Here is an 11413-nt window from a genome sequence, read left to right on the forward strand (position 1 = left end):
ATGCTAAGCAGTATACATTCCAGGTGCTTCCGCAGGGATATAGGCATAGCCCCATAATATGTCATCAAATGGTCGCTGCCGACCTCCCAACACCTCTCCCAGAATGCACTAGTCATCATTACATCAATCATATTTTGATAATGGGACCATCTGAAAATCAGGTGAAAGAGCAGCTAATGGCACTGGCACATGCTTTCCAGGATAGGGGGTGGGCCGTGAACCGAAAAAAGGTACAAGGACCAGATATTAGTGTTCACTTTCTAGGAGCAGTATGGACAGGACAAACGAAGGCCACTCCTGCCTGAAATGGTGCATAATACTACCCAGCAATATCCTGTCCCTACAACTGTAGAACAGCTGCAAGCTTTCCTAGGTCTCCTAGGATTCTGGCAAGCTTTTATACCTCATTTAGCAGACTTGATGCGGCCCTTGCAGCGTTTAACAAAGCAAAGCAGTCAGTGGCAGTGGACTAAAGGCCTTGCACCCACAGTTCACCACCAGGAAAAGGCCAAGGGGCAGGAAAGCAGCATGCCTGTGCTTGCCCTTCTCACCAAGGCTTCTTTAGACCTTCTTCCCCTCTTGCCTCGTGGAAGGGTTTGATTTTTTTACAGCTTTCTTGAATTAGGTTTTCAAAGATGTTGCAGTGGGGCACCTCTACAACGGCTGCGCAAAAGGGTCCAAGAGCCAGCGTGAGCCCAGCCTTTGGGAGGACAGAGCGGCAGAACGATGTCTTGGCAGAGCTGAGCGCAGCCAACAGGATGCACTGCTGGCACGTTCTTGGGAGTGGGGGTGGTGGTGTTTCTCCTGTGCTGGGTGACAGACCGCATAAGTGCCCACTCCATTCCTTGAGCGCCATGCACATTTATCTTTCCTTCTTTGGGTTAATGGCTGTAGTTACTCGTTTCATGTACTTCTTCAACGGCCTAAGGTTCTGCTTTCAGAGCAGCCAAAGTGACAAAGAGCATTTTTCCCCACCTCTGGCTCTTTCAGTGTCTGAGGGTGTGGGGAAAAACAGTATCACTGGCAGACAAACCGACGCTGACCAGCACAGGTCAAAGCCCTTGGCATGCCAATCATTGCCCTGTATCAAGGCTGGAGTTCGGACAGGACTTCAGGAGGAGACTGCGGATGCACACAGTGAGGAAGTGCATAGAGACCCATCTGGGAAGCCTCCCCGCCTTGGTGCCGAATCCTACGAGGTGACTGTTCGCGGGTTGGTGCCGCCAGTGCCACTGCCCTCCAGGGCAGCCCCCATCTACTTCCAGAAGCCCCCACCTACTTCCTCCTCCTCTTCCTGGAGGAGGAGGCCTAGGAGGCCCTGCAGCTCCATGTCCAGGCAAAGAGGCTGCACCCACAAATGGGGCTTGTCCAGAAAGTCACTGGGAGTGCACGTGCTCCAGGAACCGGTGTCAGCGCCCTAACAGCACCGTGCGGAGACTCACGTCCAGCTCCTCCATTAGCATTCGCATTCACATTCACATTAGCATTAGCATTAGTATCGGCCCTGCCTTCCCTGGGCCACCTGGCACTGTGTGGAGTCGCAGCCTGACCCCTTCCCTTGGGAGAAGGATGACATCAGCAGGCGCACAAGAAAGAAACACCAGGGGCTGGACAGTCACAGCAGGGTGAGACTCCTGAGTGGGGCCAGGGAAGCAGTCCTCTTCCTTGGCCAGCAGCTCACCCCGCACCGCCCCCGCCCTCGCACAGTGTCATGAGGCAGGCCATCCTCAAGATCCTGGGGTTACAGCATCTACCCAAAGACTCCTCCCACCGAACACAAAGCCCCAGCAAGGATCAGGGGAACAAGGACAGGCGGAGGAAGCCATGGGACCGAATCCATGAGGGAAGACCACGCTGAACTGCCTGCTCCTCTGGCCATCCTAGGAGAGCGATTTGGCCATTGTCCCAAGACAACTCTGTGCGACCTAAGGCGGTTATTGCCAAAAGGGCTGTAGGACTTGTGGGGATGCAGCTGTACCCTGACACCGCTGTTTTGCAGGAACAGAAGCCAAACACATACATTCACAGCCCTGGGCCTGAGACAGCTGTGGTTTTGAGTCTAAGCAGGAGCTTGAATCCATGAGGCACATGCTGCTCTGAGTGAGGCTTAAGCAGGTATGGAAATATTAAGCTGGCAAGTAAAAGAAGAAGAGGGAGGCAGTCAAGGACATTTCTTTCTTTTGTTAAACTCCCTTGCTGTGATGCATTCCTTGGGCTGAGCCCAAAAGCAAATCCTTGATGCACCATGCTCTTCCGGCCACGATAGCCCCTTTGCAGTCTGTCCGGGCAATATTCACAGGAGCCAGTTGCTCCTTCTGCTCGGCCTGTGTCTTTCAGATGAAGAAATACGGGCTGGTGGCAAATAAATACCAGCGTGGGGGGAAGGTATTTGCTTGTTAGCCTGTGTTCCCTCAGACACCTTTTGCCGGCTCCGGGTGTTCTGGAGCAATGGCAAGAGAGAGAAGCATTCCCCTTTGGGGCAAACGCCCTCGAGGCACACACAGGCAGTGGAGCTGTGGTGCAGAAAGATGGGAACCAGTTCTAGCAGTCTGCAGATGACTTCTCCTCCCTGCTCCCATCTCAACGGTCACCAAGAAGGGGCAGCCCAAGGAGGGAAGCATTCAGAAATGCTTGGTGACTGGGGTGTCAGGACAGAGAGGCAGACATGCATTTCGCTGCTGACCTGACCTTTCCCAGCAGTGGACCCATACGCTTCCTCCAAGATGTGGACTTTCTTTCTCTGCCTCTGTGAGGACACGCCAGAGGTAACCCAGTGCTGGAGAGTGCTGAGCAGGGCCAAGTGCTTGTGGTTTCCCCTTTCCTGGCTCTAGCCAGCTAAGCCCTGCTGAAGGACACTTCGCCCTGGCACTCCGTGGCCTGGGGTAGATTGCAAGCCTGGCACACCACGGGGGGCGCACGCTTGCTGCTCCTTGTTGGACGAGGCAAGAGGAAAGCACTTGAGGTGCCAGGTTAATGCCGATGAGCCATGGTGATCACAGGCAGAACTGTTTGCTCGTGGGCTCCAGTCCACCTTTCCAAGTGTGCTCCAGTGGCGCAATGGGCCAGCGCGCAGTACTTATACAGCAGTGCGAAGCAGAGGGATGCTGAGGGTGTGAGTTCAAGCCTCACCTGGAGCATGGGCTTTTGATCAAGCAGTGCTTGCCCTTCCCTTGGGCAGCGCAGCTTTCTAGCAGTGATATCTGTCGCAATACAGACATCCTGGGAACTCTCAATACAGACACCCTGGAACAGCAGAAGCACTCGGGGCCGTTCCAGGCTTGACCTGGGCTCTGCCCGCAGAGCACTCAGTTCGGCAGCCCCGAGGCAGAGCTGGGCTCTCCTCCCTTCTCTGCAGCAGGTGCACCTCTTCCCTGCAGCATCCAGACCCCACCCAGTGCTCAGAGGCTCTCGTTTTCCTTTGGCTTTTCAGCATTTCCCCTCCAGGCAGACACTCTCCCAGCACCAGCTGCCCAGCCTCGCTGTGGCAGATCCTTCCTAGGCAACCTTTCCACCTCCAGGCAGGCCAGGAGGAAGCACTCTTGGCTCCCCACAGCCGCGCACGGGGGTGGAGCTGCAGGCAAAAGCTGCTGCCTCACAGCTCCTCTCACTCTGCAGGCAAGGGAGAAAGGCAGCTCTGCCCTTCCACGGAGGGTGTCCTTCCCACAGCTAGCTTACAGCTTACAGCTGGGCCGGAGCAGGAATGAAGGGTTCAAGCGTGGTGGCATAACCTCAGAAAAGTCCCATGCTCTCCGCAAAGGAAAACATGTCCTCTTTCTCCCAGGGAAGAGCTCGTGGTGCTGGGTCTCTATGGAGTGGGATGGCAGTCGCGGTTGGGCTGGGGTTGCAGGGTGCTTGTGGTGTGGAGCTGAGAGTCTCCTTACTGCAAAATGGGGAGCAAGGGCAAGAGAAAGGGGAGTGAAAAGCTGGGTGCTTTCCAGGCAGGGTCTCTCAGTTCTCAAGCTTTGCCTGGAGAATGGAGAAGCTTGAATGCTTTCCCAGAGGCAGGCGTAGCTGCCACGGCAGCCCCACAGGAGAAGGCACTGCACAGTCACTAGAAACCAGGAAATCATTTTAGGCATGAGCCCACTGAAGGTTTGGAAGAGAGAGCACAGAAGAGCTTGTACCGCCTTCCTAGGCCTTGACATCTGTGGAAACAAACCCCTTGGCCCGTCCTTGCAGATGCCTCCCTTGTCTTTTCAAACTCTCCTTTCCGGGCAGCGGGCTTGGCAAAACCCTTGCTGTGACTCGGATTCGAACCGAGGTTGCTGCGGCCACAGCGCAGAGTACTAACCACTATACGATCACAGCTGCCCGTGTGATTGCCTTGCCTCCCTGGGCCATATTTCCCGCCTGCCTCTTTCAGGCAACAGGGTGGGAACAGCAAGGGCCTCCTAACTGCCCTTCCTGCAGCATCCTGCAGCATCCGTCCCCCATGCGTGCTCACGTGAGCAACGAAAGCTCACCTGACTCTGCAGCCCCATCATGCGCATTTGCCACCAGCCTCAACTGCCAGGACCCCACCACATGCCAGGAGAAGGGGCAGAACAGTAGCCTGCTTCTTAGCTAAGGGAGGCTGGAAGCCTCCTCGCAAGGCGGCAAGCCGACCCAGGGAAGCCCTTCCTTCCCCGGGAGTTACCTCCTTGCCCACCTGAACAGCCCGCTCTCAACACTCCTCAGCAAGCTGTTGGCCCCACAGCCTGTGAGTGCTGGGAACACAATCCTTGCGCCTGGCGACTCAGACCCTGCTCTCAGCAAATGTGTGCATATCCCCATTACCCTGGAGCAGCAAGGCTGAGCAGTCACAGCTGTCAGGTGAAGGCAAGCTAGCAGGGAGCAGTCAGGAAACGTGAGTCTGTGTCCTCGCAGACCAGCACCTGAACGGAGCAAGCCCTCACGTGCCTCCCTAGGGACTGGGCTGGTGTAGGGGGAAGGCAGGTGCATACCGCAGCGGATATGATGTGTGAGGTGATGTAGCTGAGTGGTGTAAGGAGCTGGATTTTGGCTCTGGTTTCTCAGAAAGGTGGGCTCGAAGCCCATGCCATCAGGTTTTGTTGTCTCAGGCTGCTGTGATTTCTGCCCAGCTGATCGTTCCGGAGCACTGTCCCAGCCCTTCTCAAGCTCTCCTTCTCCTCCGCTTTATCTCTTTGCTCTGGTTTTTCACTGTCCCCAGAGGCACAAAGGAGCAAAGGTGAGCCATCCCCCTGGTACCTCCCCGGAGTGACCCATCTGCTCGTCCTAGGAAGAGAGGCCAGGCAAGGCAGGGCTCCTGTGGGTGTTGATGCAGCCCTTTTGTCCCGCCTGCTCAGCTGTGTCCTCAGGGCTCCAAAAGGAGAGTTTTCCTTCTCAGACAAATGCTCTGCTCCAAGACCAAGAGTCAAAGCAGCTGCAGCAACTCCAAGCCAATCTTGGACCCTCCAGCCACTCAAGGGAGAAGACACAAGATTTGCCCGCTGCTACCTCGGCCTTAAGAGCTGGGGTGCCCTGAGAGGTCCTCAGCAGGACAGTTTCACGTCTCTTGGGCAAGTTGGAAAGTTCAGCCCCACACAGACAGCAGCATCACTTCTCGGGCGGGACCTAAGTCTCCTTTGTACAGCGGATGCATAAATTGTGGGGATTTACTTGGACAAGAAAACCATGATGGGATTAAATTAAATTAGGTGGGTCTAAGGAAATTAGATTAAAGTCTTCTGGGCACAGAGTTTGACTCAGGGTCTGGTCACACTTCCCTGGGCAGCAGCCCACTTGCTGGAGAGCTGGTGCTTTCTCTGCCTGGGAGTGGAAGCCCCGCTGGGGAAGGGGAAAAGGCAAATCCTGACTCTCTGCTGAGGACCAGGTGCTGCGGGCTCCTGTGGTCAGGCCCAAGCCAGAGCAAAAGGCTGAGCAGCAGCCTCCTCTGAGGCTTGCCTGCAGGCTCTTCGGGGTATGAGATGGAACTGCTGCTACGGGTGCCAAGAGGCCTCTACCCCAGGGCTCAGTCAGGCCTTGGCACATGGGTTGAGGCAGGGCAGCAGTGCCTGCAAGGGCAGCAGCACAAGAGCAGGCAGCCAGAGCCACTCACTGTGCAGAGGAGCAGTTTCCCGAGAGGAGTGTCACCCGGTGTGGCAAGCCCAGGTGTGCCACCAAAAGGAGGCCGTCCCTGGGTGGGCTCGAACCACCAGCCTCTCAGTTAACAGCCGAGCGCGCTCACCCATTGCGCCACAGAGACCTCCACCAAGGGCTGTCACAGTGATGCTTCCTTCTGTGTCATCACGCACCTCGGCGCTGAGGGACTGGCAGTGCCCCTGATCTTGGGCCCTATCCCAAGAGCCAGGGAAAGGCCGAGCCAGAGCCGCACCCCCGTTCCCAGGCTGCTACCCGCACTGAGAGCAGTGCAGCTCGAGGGCAGGTGCATGCACCGTGTGGTGGAGGTGGCTCAGGGACAAGCCTTTTCTCGCTCTCTTCCAGTGTCACTTTCCCACACACTCTGTGTCGAGAGAGAGCTGCTGGGCGCAGCTCTCCTTAGAGAGAGCGCCCTAGCAGAGCTCCACCTGCTCTGCCCCTGGTGCTGCAGCAGGACAGTGGCCACGCACGCAGCACTGCTGACCTGGCTGAGGTGACTCAGGGCGAGGGATTTGCTCCTCTCCCTCCGGCCCACCTGCATGGAGCAAGGTGTAGAAGTGGTGCCAGCAGTGGGAGGCTCATCTCCTGGACGGGCCCCAAGCACCCGGGGCCCACTGCCCATAGGTCCTGGGTGTTGTCTGCGCTTCCTGTGAGCCCCAGCACCATCAGACCCTGTCAGCGCCCTCAGGACCATTTCTCAGAGACTTCCAGAATAAGAAGTGCTTGGGGCAGGGGCTGTTTCAGAGCAGGCATTTGAGTGAGGCGCACGGTGGTTTCCTCGCTGCGTGGGGATGGACTGACCCTGGCAGAGGACAGACTCCCCTCCCAGGGAGCCAGTTCTGTGCCAATTGAGCACAGCAGTGTGTGAGACCTCCTGGCTCGAGATGGAAATACGGGCAGCTTCGTTCCACAGAGGCACACTTAGGAGAGCTGCAGCTGAGTTCAATGCAGGAGGGTGTTTTTGCCAAGGTGTTAGGAGCCATGCAGCTGGACTGGTGGTGTCCTCCCGGCAGCGTGTTGTGACTAGAGCCGGGGCCATCTCGGCAGCACAAAAGGGCATTTGAACATGCAGAAAGAGCCCCCAAGGCCCTTGCCTGGCTGCCACGCTGCCAATAGCTCATGGCGCAAACCTGTGTCCAGCGGTGACCAGCCCCCCCCCAGCACCACCTTGCGCTCCCTGGGCCTCCCCATTGCAGGGCACCCTCTGCCCAGAGGCCCAGGCCGAGGGCATCCTTCTCAGAAGGAAGGGAGAATGCCTGCCAAGTTGCCCGGGCAGGCTCCAGCTGCCGTGGCAATTTGTCTTGCTGCCCGGCTGTGGTTGGAGGGGCTGGTCCCCTGCAGGGCTGGGCTGGTGCCCACTGGAGGGTGCACAGGCACATTGGGCATCTCCTCCCTGGTGGTCTAGTGGTCAGGATTCGGCACTCTCACTGCCGCGGCCTGGGTTCGATTCCCAGCCAGGGAAAGGGCTCCCTATTGCCACAGCAAGCCAGGCCTTTCACCTTGGGGGCAGCCTGAAATGAAAGGAAGGGCACCCTCTCAGACCCACAACAGAAGAGCTCTCAGCAGCCACAAGGAACAGTTCGGGCATTGCATTGCCTCTGTTACAACAGCCATCCTGGGCTTCCTCCTGCATCCAGCTCCAGGGCACTCCTCCTGTCTTCTGCCAAATCCCCTTGCAGAATACCCTTTTCCTTGTGGCTCCTGGGAGGCACTGGGTGACACAGAAAGGGTCTCTGGCTCTGTGCGATGTGACCCACCTGCCGCAGGAGCTGCCTTCTCTTTCACACCTCAGCTCCCTGCACTACCCAGTCCCACAGAGGCAGGAGCAGGCGACTCTGCAGTAAAGCCCATGAGAGACCCTTCCCATGCTTCCCGGTGTATGGCACCACTGGCATGAGGGCTGGTGCTCTTGCACACTCACCGGGGCATTGGGAAGCTCCCCTTCCGTGGTCTCGACCCATCACTTGCCAGCTATGTCCAGGACAGGGTCCCTACCAGGCTCCCTGACCACTCAGCCCAGCCCTGCAACACAGCCGCCCGTCAGCGGCTCTGGGGCACCCTCAGACGGTCCCCCGTTGCCAGAGCACCAAATCCCAGAGCCAGCTTGGCCCCAATTCAGGAGCTGCCTGTCCTGACTTTGCCAGGCCCCACGGAGAGGGAGCTCCCACTTGCGATGCTGCCCCTTCCTCGCCCAGGGCTGAGCTAGCACTCGGATCTGGGGCCCGAAGACAGGAGAGAGGGAGCAGCACAGAGGCGGGCTGGCGAGCAGAGGCTAGACGGCCACCCTCACAGACAGGCAGACAAGCCCTGTGGGCAGAACTTGCTGTCAAATTGAAGGCATGATGCGTCATGTGAAGAAACAGGGAAGGGAAATGCTACACAGCAGAGGATTTGTGGCTCAATCACCCTTCGGGCCACGGGCCCAGCCTGCTCCTGCTGCACCGCTGCTCTGCCCCTGCCGTGGGCTCTGCCTGGGGTTTTCAGGGCAGGCGCTGCCTTTTGCAGGGCCAAGTGCCCAGATTTGGCTGGGGGGACCATTTCATTCCTCCTGGCTGGGCCTGGCCCTGCAGCTGGGAAATGTCCCCAGGAATCCCAAAGGCCTCATCCTTGGGCTGGAAGGGGGCAGTGCCTTTAGGCACTGTCTCTGGCCTGTGTCAACACTTGTGAGTGCACTGACTTTTGTGCAGCCAAGCGGTGCCTCTGGAGGCATAAGGGAAGCCATGTCTTTGTGGAGATTTCGGGGGAGAGCCTCAACGGTCTTGTGGAGGTGGCCTGGGGTTGATGGTGCGAGTGCAGAGGCACCCAAATGGAAGCCCTGCTCATCGGTGACTCAGGATGCCCAGTGCTCTGTTTGCCCCCACGCTCAACCGGCACAGGAGGCTGCACAGAAGAGCCGGTGAAGGGAGGAGACCCTGGTTGCAGGCCCTGCTGCCATGTTCTGACCCATCCCGGGGGGGAGGGATTGAAAAGAGCAAATAGCCTGCCCAGTGTTAGCCCGTTCTGCCCTTCTGTATGTGTGATGCTTCTCCCTCCCTCTAGCACCAGGGGAAAGCAAATTCCCTCCCTGGGCAGCTGTGCTCACAGGCTCTGTTTGAACCCCACCACGTGCGTTTGCGGTGATGGGACCCTGGAGCAGAAAGAGCCAGTGCTGGGCAGAGGGCTGCCCACAATGCCTGCTGGACACACCTGCCCTCCCCCTGCACCACCCACTGGCCAGCCAGCACCGGGGGCAGCTGTGTGCAGAGCGGGCTCTGCCTTTCCCTGGCGCTTGGGGTACGGGTTGGGATCAGGCACGTTCCCATTTCCCTGGCCCTGGGGGCTATGCCCAGGCAGAAGCCCACCCCTCTGAGACAGCTCCTCACAGGGCTCCTGGTAGCAGCTCCACCTGAACCAGCCAGGAGACGTCCCAGCACTTCTCAGCATGATGGCTTGCTTCACAAGTCCCAAATTCCTGCAAGAGAAAGTGTCGTTCACGTGAGAGGAGGGTACTTGTGTCGCCCATGCTCAGGCCTTTTCCACTGCGCACAGCACATCTCTGCTGGGGCCCCAGCATCAGGACCTGCCCCACACCTGTCCTTCGTGCCTCCTCAGTGCCGCTGGTGAGAAGTCAGTATCATCAGCTGGAGGTCTGCCTGGAGGCCTGTGCTTTGGCAGCCTCAACTGCCAGGACCCCACCACATGCCAGGAGAAGGGGCAGAACAAAAGTCTTCTCTCCAGTAGCCCGCCTCTTAGCTAAGGGAGGCTGGAAGCCTTCTCGCAAGGCAGGAAGCCGACCAAGGGAAGCGCTCCTTCCCTGGGAGCCTCCTTCTTGCCCACCTGAACACCTAGCACACGTTGCCCAGCACCCTGTCCTAATGCAGCCCAGGGTACCATTGGCCTTCCTGGCCACAGGAGCACATTGCTGGCTCATCGTCAACCAGCAGTCCGCCAGGACTCCCAGGTCCTTCTCGGCAGGGCTGCTCTCCAGCAGGTCAGCCCCCAGCCCGTACTGCTGCATGGGTTTTTTTCTCCCTGGGTGCATTCTCTCTGCACTTCCCTTTGTCGAACTTCATGAGGTTCCTCTCTGCCTCCCTCTCCAGCCTGTCGAGGTCCCTCCGAATGGCAGCACAGCCCGCTGGTGTACCAGCCACTCCTGCCAGTTTTGTGTCATCAGCAAACTTGCTGAGGGTGCACTCTGTGCCTCTGAGAGGAGGAAGGTGCAGGAAGAGTAGATGTGTGTGGATGGAGCTGGAGGGAATAGGCAAGACCCACCTGGAGGGGCATGGCACAGGGACATGCCCAGGTGCTTTGGTGGCACAGTGGTGAGCGTGGCTGCCTTCCAAGCAGCTGAGCCCAGTTTGATTCCTCTTCTCAGTGGCTCCCAGTGGAAGAACGAGAGGCAATGGGCACAAACTGAAGTACCGGAAATCCCCCTTAAGCGTACGAAAACCCTTTTTTACTGTACGGGTGAGGGAACACTGGCACTGGTTGCCCAGATAGGCTGTGGTGTACCTAACCAGCACCAGCCCTTGCTTTGCGGAGGCTGAGGAGTACAGCCAGGACCCTCCTCTTTATTCCTTCCCTCCTTTCTCCCTTCCTTTCTTCAGGGCAGAGCCCAGCGCGGCCCCCACAGCCAGCAATGACAGCGCAGCATCCCCGTCTGGGGCCATCGCACTGCTGAGCACCCTGGAAGTGCACGGGGTAGGCCCCAGCCAGGGGACCTCCCCGCCATGGCTCTCGCTGTGGCACAGCGTGGAGTGGAGGCAGCACCCTACAACACCCAGTACAGTCGCCCTTGGCCAAGGTGGGCAAAGGCTGTCAGGGTCTGTGGGAGGGGTGGCAGGAGGCCTGGCAGCTCCTTGGTGACATGGGCTGGGGTCACAGCCACAGCTGCCCTCCCACCACGGGAGGGCACACTTCCTCCTCGCACTTCCCTGGGAGGCCTGGGCAAGCCCAGGTGCTGGGGCTGCTCTCGCCACGGCTCTCCGCTGGAGCAGCTGCTTTGCAGTGCAAAGGAGAGGGCGAAGGGAGGCTGCATGACAGTGCTAGAGCCTGCCAGGGGGCGGGGGGGGGGGGAGTGCAAAGGAGGAGGAGGCGATCGGGAGGAGAAGTTTCCTACTCACCCTCCTGCTCCAGGGCCTAATCGAGTGTGAGGGGTCACGAAGATGGAGAACCTGTGGCCGGACGTGTTTCCAATGCTCAGGAATCTCGGCCATTACGATAAGGCTTGCAGGAGGTATTTCCTGAGTGCTGTAGACGGTATCAGCTAGGAGAAAGCCATGGAAAGGCTGGGCTCTGTGGGGGCGGTCTGGACAGGGCAAGTGGGCGCCACGAG

The 11413-nt window shown here is 58.5% G+C and overlaps 4 non-coding genes across 4 annotated transcripts; 2 read left to right on the plus strand and 2 right to left on the minus strand.

Annotated features, from left to right (window-relative positions):
• Positions 1-3043: 3043 nt before the first annotated feature.
• On the plus strand, positions 3044-3137 carry TRNAI-UAU (transfer RNA isoleucine (anticodon UAU)). Its single transcript has 2 exons — positions 3044-3081; positions 3102-3137. It is a non-coding gene; the product is annotated as a tRNA-Ile (tRNA).
• Positions 3138-4236: 1099 nt separating this feature from the next.
• TRNAH-GUG (transfer RNA histidin (anticodon GUG)) lies at positions 4237-4308 on the minus strand. Its single transcript has one exon. It is a non-coding gene; the product is annotated as a tRNA-His (tRNA).
• Positions 4309-6131: 1823 nt separating this feature from the next.
• Positions 6132-6205, minus strand: TRNAN-GUU (transfer RNA asparagine (anticodon GUU)). The gene has a single exon. It is a non-coding gene; the product is annotated as a tRNA-Asn (tRNA).
• A 1284-nt stretch (positions 6206-7489) lies between these two features.
• TRNAE-CUC (transfer RNA glutamic acid (anticodon CUC)) lies at positions 7490-7561 on the plus strand. The gene has a single exon. It is a non-coding gene; the product is annotated as a tRNA-Glu (tRNA).
• The last annotated feature ends 3852 nt before the right edge of the window (positions 7562-11413 follow it).

This window comes from Dromaius novaehollandiae, chromosome 13, assembly GCF_036370855.1.
Source record: "Dromaius novaehollandiae isolate bDroNov1 chromosome 13, bDroNov1.hap1, whole genome shotgun sequence".
Classification (NCBI taxonomy): domain Eukaryota; kingdom Metazoa; phylum Chordata; class Aves; order Casuariiformes; family Dromaiidae; genus Dromaius; species Dromaius novaehollandiae.